The following is a 9785-nucleotide window of genomic DNA, read 5'->3' as shown; positions in this document are numbered from 1 at the left end:
GTCAAAATCGTCCGAAGAAGAATGGTTTCCAAATAATAACTTTAGTATAAGTAAATAGAAATCAATAAAATTTTAACACAATGTTTATAACCACAAAAGGAAGTTTGGGATTGATTTTGGGGGTTATGGTCCCTAAGGTTTAGGAATAAGGGGCCCAAAGGGGCCCAAAACAAGCATTTGTCTTGTGTCAAGACAATAAGTTGTGTATAAGTATTTCAATTGTTCTGAAATTGTACCCCAATGTTTAATACCATAAGTAAAAGGTTGGGATATATTTTATGGGTTATGGGGCAAACAGTCTTGGAATAAAGGGGCAAAAGGGGGCCAAAATAAGCATTTTTGTAGACCACATTCATTCTGTGTCAGAAACCTATGCTGTGTCAACTATTTAATCACAATCCAAATTCAGAGCTGTATCCAGCTTGAATGTTGTGTCCGAAATTGCCCCAACCGTTCAGGGTTCGACCTCTGCGGTCGTATAAAGCTGTGCCCTGCAGAGCATCTGTTTTAAATTTTGATAGGCAATCCGTTGCCATATAGGGCTGTATGGTTACTACTGCTTTACAACTACTGTCCTTATCCTTGCTTTACAGTAACCTTAGATGTAACCTATACCTTAAACTATTGAATGTTGTCATTCATGGAATATATGTGATAGTATCAGGTTTGCACTAATAAAAACACACCTCCTAATTTCAGTAGTGATTTTCCTTTATAAATTTTTGGAATAAAATTAAGTATAAACCTATAGCTCCAGGGTATAACCAGCATTTTCAGGGGAGTTAATAGTAAACACATTTATATTGACTGTGACCATACTAAATCTATTGCAGTAGTATGACATTTAGAATAATTTGTGACAATTTATGTGAAGCATAACTTCCTAATTTGTGCTGTTGCAACATAGTTGTACCCAATGTATGAAATTTTGAAAAAAAATGTAAAATTGAGAAGAAATTAAGTTGTCAAAAAAATATTGTCTCCCCAAAAAATGCTTTTATCAAATTCATTGATGCATGCATTTTAGCACATGTATAGAGAGTATAGAGATAATTATAAACCATTTCTTCATTTGTGAAAGTTATATTTGTTTGATTATGTTTGTTGGCATGTAGGGTTTCAACAATTTGTTTTTGTTTATATTTTTTTGCAATGTAAATATAGAAGAATATATGAAATGATATAGATGCAAGCATGGCTATATATGAGTGTTTTTGTTTGTTTTTGTTTATTTGATAAGTTGTATGTTTTTTTTCTTGATGCAAGATATTCTGAAAAAGTAAAGTAATTTGTATTTGCACGAAGAATTGACGGCTCTTTCTTGTGTGTTGTTTTTGTTGGACAACATCATCAGAAATCTCTGCAATCGTGGAAGTTGTGAGTTTTTCTTAAACCATACGTCTCCTTCAGAAAAAGATAAATTTTGTTACATACATGTAATTCTGTTGTTTGATAGAGTTAAATGACTAATAAAACAAGCTATAAAAACCATTGATGTCAAAGATGACAATAATAGAACTTCTTGATATGTTATGAAAGAGTGAATATTGTGTATTACAAGCAGACTTGGGGTAATTGTAATTGTAATCGTTAATCAGCTGTAATTGATTACAATTAATCAATTACTTTTCAAAATACCCTGTAATCCTGATTACTTTATGATTACATTCTGATTACAATGAAAACAATCTTAAACTGTTTTTATGGTCAATAAATGAACCTTTTTGTTTTTCTTATTTAATTACTAAAAATATTTAACATGTTAAGATAGTTTGGTTTACTTTTTTTTATAAAGCATAATTGGTTTGTATGCTTCAGTAAATTATAAACTGTTACAGTATTGAAAAGTCATCAATGGCCTTAGTAAAAGATATTGTACATATATTCACAATTTAAAAATGTACATTTATATATTTGATAATAACTGTTATATTCAAGAAATTCTTTTCTTTAACCCTTAATTATAATCTTTTGTTAATGTTGTGATTTTTGTCAACTTTGAATTGACAGGTAGGAAACCAATTAAGGTTTGTTTTTATTGCAGTTACCAATTGAGTATAGCTGTAGGACAATATATATGGTAAAAGATAAATCAGACATGTGAACATTTATCTAATTAGCACAAAATTAATTAAAAGTTGGACAAATATCTTGTTTAAAATAAGCAAATTGTTGTATGTACTGGACATGTAAAATGCAATGATTTTTAGTACTTGTATTTTGTTTACAATTTGATTAAACTGGTAACTTTATTTCATCCATATTTAACTTCCATAAACTGCACCTTGAAACAAATATAAATTAAAGTCTAGAATAGGTCAGAAGACAAACAGCAAACTCTTTTTATAAGCTATATTCAATTGAAGTCAAAATAATTCAGAGATCAATGATGATAAAGTGCAATGGGTCATAACCAGTGACACAATGTTCTTGTATGTATGAAGTGAACTTTTGTGGTTTATTAAATAGATGAAGTTTGAAGTTATCATTTTACAATATATATATAGCAAACAAAATACTTTCTAAAAAATGCTATAGTTATATTAAACGTTTATTCATTCACATCATACAAAGTGTTGTTTTTTTTAAAATTCATTGTAATCAGATGTAATCATGATTACTTTGCCAATGTAATCATTAATTTAATCAGACACTTTCAGAAATGATGTAATCATTAATTTAATTTAATCGTACAAATGACAAAGTAATTGTAATTTAATCAATTACATTGAAAGTAATCGGACCCATCTCTGATTACAAGATACACTACAGCTTGTACAGATAAATCTGTCCATACACACACATGGTTTACTCAATCTGTTATATTATAAAGGGTGCAAAATTTGTGATGAGAAATCTACCACAAACAAAATTAGCTCATATAGAATCATTTGTTCATAGAACTCCAAATCTGTATGGATGGTTTGAAGAGTCAAAATATATCTGACATTTAGTGAAGGGTATCTTGAAAGATTGTGAATTATCTCTTGGGACGATGAAAAGGGATATAAAATCAAGTGTATATCAATTCACCATTTCAGAATCTAATGCGTTCTGGGTATTAGTATGAACAAAATGTTCTGATTAGTTGACAACATCCCAAACATTGATTATTGACCAATCATATTATGTTATTATCATTTTGTTGTAAAAACAATGAAATTACCCAGAATCCTTTAGAATCTGAATCAGTGAATAATAAATGTGTAAAATCTATTTATTTGGAATAACAAGCATCAGGTGCTTTACAAAGTAACATTTGTTTTGAAGAGATAAAATTGTTTATTTGTTTTGAATGTTTATATATTTTAATTAAGCAATATATTTAATTTGTGGATGTGTATTATTTATATGCTTTTTAAATTGTATGATAATTTATTTTATTGTGACTTCTTATTTGTTGGTGAATGAATAGTCAGTGCTTTTATAATTTGTAACTCTATAAAGGTGTGAGAGGTTTTACAATGTGTGTTTTTGTGTATGTTAGAAATATTAAGTATTGCTTTCTCTTTATTTAAACGAGAAATTCAGTTTCATTTCATTATATTTTAATCATAAATTTTAAAATTAAATGGCAAAACTTAATCTTCATCAAACATACCATTTTACAAAATCTAACCATGGTTGTCTTGTAAAACATAAAGGCTTTTTGCTAACTTAGTATTTCTTCAAAAATTGCTTGCATAATGGAATCTCTTTAAACTGTGTAATAGTTGATTCCTAAATATCCCACAATTCCTGAAGTTTGCTCGAACAGTCTATTATAAAGTATTTTGAAAACTTTGTGTACTAATCCAAACTTTTTTTTTACCTATGAAAGAAGATTAAAACCTACCTAAATTTTAAAAATCTAACTCAAAAGATTGCTTTGAAAATTAATTATTGGAATTGAAATTTTAAAGAGTATGTTTTCAATTCTGAATCAAGAATTTAATCTGTTTACAAATTTCTGTAATGTTTCTAAAGTGTTAAGGTTTTTTCTTTGAAATTTTTAAGTTCATAAAAATTATTCTGTGCCATCTATTGATATTGATTAAATCATGAATAAATGAATCTATTGTCTAACTGGAAAACGATGAATGTAGAAACACTAACACTAAACATTTTGTATATTCTCAATAAACATTATACTTTAATGACTTGTATTATCCTTCATTGACGCCACATTTTTTTGGGAGGACTGAATTCCTAAAATTTTGCCATTTTCATAGCATTCAAACAAAAATGTGTTTTGGGTAGCGTATAACCAGAATAATTATGTTTCTTTTTGTATCTATCTTATCTACTTGCAAGGGCCTGATTTCCTTACATGATAAAAATTGCAAGAATTCAGGATTTGGATTGTTGCTCTGTAGAAGAGGTGTCAAATCAGCAATCAGCTCACTTTTATAAAGATAGGTTAATCCTGAGCTAATTCCAAATGATTGATTAGAGATTTTACATTGTCCATGCATTCATGCGTTAATGAAATAATCATAGTTCAGTGGAATTAAAGACTGAATTAATTAGGTAATGTAATGATCTTGGAAAGTTGTTGTACTGATTTTACTTACTTATCCTTTTCATCCCAAGTGGGACATAAGGCCACAACAATACAGTGAATGATCTAGTGCTTCTTGTAAAAATATAGCTAAATGCAAAGCTGGAAAACACAGTAGATATCATAGGTTGAAGTGACATGCACAGGGAGATGCGACCAACTACCTAGATCTCCTTTCAACCATGTCCCTCTAATGAATTATGGTTTATGCACTTGTTTGAAGTATGGAAAGTGGTGTTTATATTACTTTTCTTTGTCATGACCTTCAAAAAAACAGAAAAATCATAGTTTAGTCAAGAGTATACATTTGTAATAACTTATGTACTTGTCCTCAATGTTGAAAAATGTACATCACAGTACAGTAGAAGCTTGCTTTCCATAGTGCAGGTGATCATGGTCTTTATTTCCTGCAAGGTTATTGTTAAACAAGAGTGGACACACTGAAATGTCTTGCCTTCTTTGCTTATCATTGATATGTTGATAGTTCTAAATATAAAGCTTTATAACAACTGTCACATAAACTTCACATTAACCAAAGAAAACTAATCATTGACCAATGAACCATGAAAATGAGGTCAAGGTCAGACGAACCATGCAAGGCAGACATGTACAGCTAACAATTCTTCCATACAATAAATATAGTGACCTATTGATTAGTTTAAGAAACAACAGACCAAACACAAAAAACTTAACACTGAGCAATGAACCTTGAAAATGAGGTCAAGGTCAAATAAATCCTGCGAGACTGACATGTAGCTCATGAAATATTTCCATACACCAAATATAGTTGACCTTTTGCATATAATATTAGAAAAAAAGACCAAACTCAAAAACTTAACTTGACCACTGAACCATGAAAATGAGATCAAGGTCAGATGAAACCTGTCAGCTAGACATGTACACCTTACAATTATTCTAAGCACCAAATAAAGTATACCTGTTGCAAACAGTATAAGAACCAGATGCTCCACAGGGCGCAGCTTTATACGACCGCAGAGTTCAAACCCTGAACATTGGGGCAAGTATGGACACATTATTCAAGCTTGATACAGCTCTGAATTTAAATTGTGATTAATTAGTTGACACAACATAGGTTTCTGACATATAATGAATGTGGTCTAAGAACTTAAACTTAAAAACTTTAAATTTTAAATTGGACATTACCTATTATGGTCCAATATCCAAAATCTAAATACATGGTTAGATTCAGCATATCAAAGAGCCCCAAGAATTCAATTTTTGATGAAATCAAATAAAGTTCAATTTTGGACCCTTAAGACCTCAATGTGGACCAATCTGATAACCGGGCCCAAACATCAAAAATCTAGATACATGGTTAGATTAAGCATATATCAAAGAATAAAATTGAGAAAGGAAATGGTGAATATGTCAAAGCGACAACCACCCGACCATAGAGCAAACAACAGCCGAAGGCAACCAATGGGTCTTCAATGTAGCGAGAATTCCCGCACCCGTAGGTGTCCTTCAGCTGGCCCCTAAAATATGCATAATAGAACAGTGATAATGGACGTCATACTAAACTCCGAATTATACACAAGAAACTAAAATTTAAAATCATACAAGACTAACAAAGGCCAGAGGCTCCTGACTTGGGACAGGCGCAAAATTGCGGCGGGGTTAAACATGTTTATGAGATCTCAACCCTCCCCCTATACCTCTAGCCAATGTAGAAAAGTAAAAGAATAACAATACGCACATTAAAATTCAGTTCAAGAGAAGTCCGAGTCTGATGTCAAAAGATGTAACAAAAGAAAATAAATAAAATGACAATAATACATAAATAACAACAGACTACTAGCAGTTAACTGACATGCCAGCTCCAGACCTCAATTAAACTGATTGAAAGATTATGTCTTCATCATATGAATATCAGGTACAACCATATATACAATTTTTGTTGAAATCAAACAAAGTTTAATTTTGGACCGCAATATGGACCAAGTTGAAAACTGGGCCTATAGTCAAAAATCTAAATACATGTTTAGATTCAGCATATCAAAGAACGCCAAGAATTCAATTTTTGTTAAAATCAAACTTAGTTTAATTTTGGACCCTTTGGACCTTAATGTAGACCAATTTAAAAATGGGACCAAAAATTAAGAATCTACATACACAGTTAGATTCGGCATATCAAAGAGCCCCAAGAATTCAATTTTTGATGAAATCAAATAAAGTTCAATTTTGGACCCTTAAGACCTCAATGTGGACCAATCTGATAACCGGGCCCAAACATCAAAAATCTAAATTCATGGTTAGATTAAGCATATATCAAAGAAACCCATATATACAATTTTTGTTGAAATCAAACAAAGTTTAATATTGGACTGCAATTTGGACCAAGTTGAAAACTGGGCCTATAATCAAAAATCTAAATACAGGTTTAGATTCAGCATATCAAAGAACCCCAAGGATTCAATTTTTGTTGATATCAAACAAAGTTTAATTTTGGACCAACTTGAAAACTGGGCCCATAATAAAAATTATAAGTACATGTTTAGATTCAGCATATCAAAGAACCCCAAGGATTCAATTTTTGTTGAAATCAAACAAAGTTTAATTTTGGACCACGATTTGGACCAACTTGAAAACTGGACCCATAATAAAAAATCTAAGGACATGTTTAGATTCAGCATATCAAAAAAACCCAAGAATTCAATTTTTGTTGAAATCAAACAAAGTTTAATTTTTCGACCTTAATATGGACCAACTTGAAAACTGGGCCAATAATCAAAAATCTAAGTACGTGTTTAGATTCAGCATATCAAAGAACGCCAAGAATTCAATTTTTGTTGAAATCAAACTTAGTTTAATTTTGGACCCTTTGGACCTTAATGTAGACCAATTTGAAAATGGGACCAAAAATTAAGAATCTACATACACAGTTAGATTCGGCATATCAAAGAACCCCAATTATTCAATTTTTGATGAATTCAAACAAAGTTTCATTTTGGACCCTTTGGACCCCTTATTCCTAAACTGTTGGGACCAAAACTCCCATAATCAATCCCAACCTTCCTTTTATGGTCATAAACCTTGTGTTTAAATTTCATAGATTTCTATTTACTTATACTTAGGTTATGGTGCGAAAACCAAGCAAAAATGCTTATTAAGGCCCCTAATTCCTAAACTGTATGGACCTCAACTCCCAAAATCAATCCCAACCTTCCCTTTGTGTTCATCAACCTTGTGTTTAAATTTCATTGATTTCTATTTACTTATACTAAAGTTATTGTGCGAAAAACCAAGAATAATGCTTATTTGGACCCTTTTTTGGCCCCTAATTCCTAAACTGTATTGACCAAAACTCCCAAAATCAATCCCAACCTTCCTTTAGTGGTCATAAACCTTTGTGTCAAAATTTCATAGATTTCTATTTACTTACTAAAGTAATAGTGCGAAAACCAAGAAAATGCTTATTTGGGCCCTTTTTGGCCCCTAATTCCCAAACTGTTCGGACCAAAACTTCCTTTAATGGTCATAATCTTTGTGTTTAAATTTCATAGATTTCTATTCACTTATACTAAAGTTATAATGTGAAAACCAAAAGTCTTCGGAAGCCGACAACGACAGACAACGACGGCGACGCCAACGTGATACCAATATACGACCAAAATTTTTCAAATTTTGCAGTCGTATAAAAACAGACCAAAACACTAAAACTTAACTATAACCACTGAATCATGAAAATGAGGTCAAGGTCAGATGACACCTGCCAGTTGGATGTGTACACTTGACAGTCCTTCCATACACTGAATATACTAGACCTATTGCTTATAGTATCTGAGATATGGACTTGACCACCAAAACTTAACCTTGTTCACTGATCCATGAAATGAGGTCAAGTGAAAACTGTCTGACAGGCATGAGGACCTTGCAAGGTACGCACATACCACGTATAGTTATCCTATTACTTATAATAAGAGAGAATTTAACATTTCAAAAATCTTTTTTTTAAGTAGTCACTGAACCATGAAAATGAGGTCAAGGACATTGGACATGTGACTGACTGAAACTTCGTAACATGAGGCATCTATATACAAAAAAGTATGAAGCATCCAGGTCTTCCACCTAAAATATGAAGCTTCTTAGAAGTTAGGAAAAGCCGTCCCCAGATCACTATCGAGTCGAGCTTTCTGTGACAAAAGTCCCAACCTCAACAAAAAAATCAAAATTGGCATTGAATGCTTTTATGCCACACACACATCATTTGAGAGTAAGAGCAGACTGGTAGGTAAGTTAGAAGCATATGTGTGATGACATGTTCTAACAGAATGATACCTTGAGAGATATTTAAAAATAAGGAGATGAGATGTGATTGCCAACAAGACAACACTCCACCAGAGACTAAAATGACAAAGAATGTTAGCAACTGTAGGTTACTGTACATACTTACTCAAAGAGTAACTTAAACTGTATTTTCAGCTATCAAAGGCCATCACATGACATAACAGCTATAAACAAGAAGTTGTCCCATTATAAGGATGCCCCACTTGCACTATTATTTTCTATGTTTAGTGGACCGTGAAATTGGGGTAAAAACTCTAATATTGCATTAAAACAGACACACAGACCAATAAACTCAGTTGGGCATAGAAATAAAGAGTTAAATGAAGTGAATGTAAGCAGCTATAGGCAGCTATCTACAGCCATTAACAATGAGAAAACCCCATAGCATATAGTCAGCTATAAAAGGTTTGCCTGACGAACAAACACACAGACCAGAAATCTTAATGCCCCTTTACTATTTTGTAGATGGGGCATAAAAAATATGTGGTATGATTGTCAATGAAACAACTCTCCACATTGTGGAACTCCCTCTCGTTTTCAAAACTTTAGATACCAATAATTACAATATTATCAAGAGTTTGATATATTCTAGATATCTCAAATGTTAATGTTCTGTGTTGCTCATTTGCCATTTCTTGTTCCTGGCGCTTCAAAAGTTGATAGCCGATATGTTTCTTCTGTTTTGACTACAGTCCCATTCCCTTTTCACAACTGTGACCTAACAAATAAGACTACAAACCATAACCAGGTTTTTATTAACATGAGCAACACAAGAGGTGCCACATGTGCACCAGGATCTGCTTACCCTTCCAGAGCAATATCAACCCCAAATTTTGGTGGGGTTCATGTTGCTTAGTCTTTATTTTTCTATGTTGTGTTTTGTGTACTATTGTTCGTCTTTTTCTTTTTTAGCCAACGTTTTGTCAGGTTTTTTTAA

Source organism: Mytilus galloprovincialis, chromosome 3, assembly GCF_965363235.1.
Source record: "Mytilus galloprovincialis chromosome 3, xbMytGall1.hap1.1, whole genome shotgun sequence".
Classification (NCBI taxonomy): Eukaryota; Metazoa; Mollusca; class Bivalvia; order Mytilida; family Mytilidae; genus Mytilus; species Mytilus galloprovincialis.
This window is presented reverse-complemented; position numbering follows the sequence as displayed.